The 457-nt window shown below is 32.6% G+C and overlaps 1 long non-coding RNA gene across 1 annotated transcript in view; it reads left to right on the top strand.

Annotated features, from left to right (window-relative positions):
• Window positions 1–457, top strand: part of LOC119585088 — a 15,343-nt gene that overhangs the window by 2,157 nt on the left and 12,729 nt on the right. The window lies entirely within an intron of this gene.

Genomic DNA, 457 nt, shown 5'->3' with positions numbered 1-457 from the left:
GTATGTATGTATAATTTTGGCAGACCAGCTTCCCATTAATACCATATTTTTGTTTTATTCCTCAATATACATATAAGCTATATTTTTTTATAGAATGATTCTGAGTTAATGTATTTACATAAGTATGAGAACAGTTTCTAAACATTCATCAAGAAGTTATATTTTCACAAAAGACTCGTGTACAAAACTTTTTATAAATGAAAATGTTAAAAGTAAGGAGGCTCTTCATTTTTTCTTTTCTCTCTTTTTTGGGGGGGAGGAGGATGGGATAAAGTGATATGTGAAAGGAAAAGAGAAAAGTGCATGCAACATCATGGCTGAGGGCATTCTTGATACTGTATCACCCAAACCAAGCACATACATGAACACACTCTTATTTGCGCTCGTACCAACACCTCTCTCTCTCTTTTTCGTTCTTTTTTTACTATTCAGTTTTTATCCATTCCTTTCCTTCATT

Source organism: Penaeus monodon, chromosome 19 (assembly GCF_015228065.2).
Source record: "Penaeus monodon isolate SGIC_2016 chromosome 19, NSTDA_Pmon_1, whole genome shotgun sequence".
Taxonomy (NCBI): Eukaryota; Metazoa; Arthropoda; class Malacostraca; order Decapoda; family Penaeidae; genus Penaeus; species Penaeus monodon.
The sequence above is the reverse complement of the archived record's forward strand: the minus strand, read 5'-3'. Positions and strand labels throughout refer to the sequence as shown.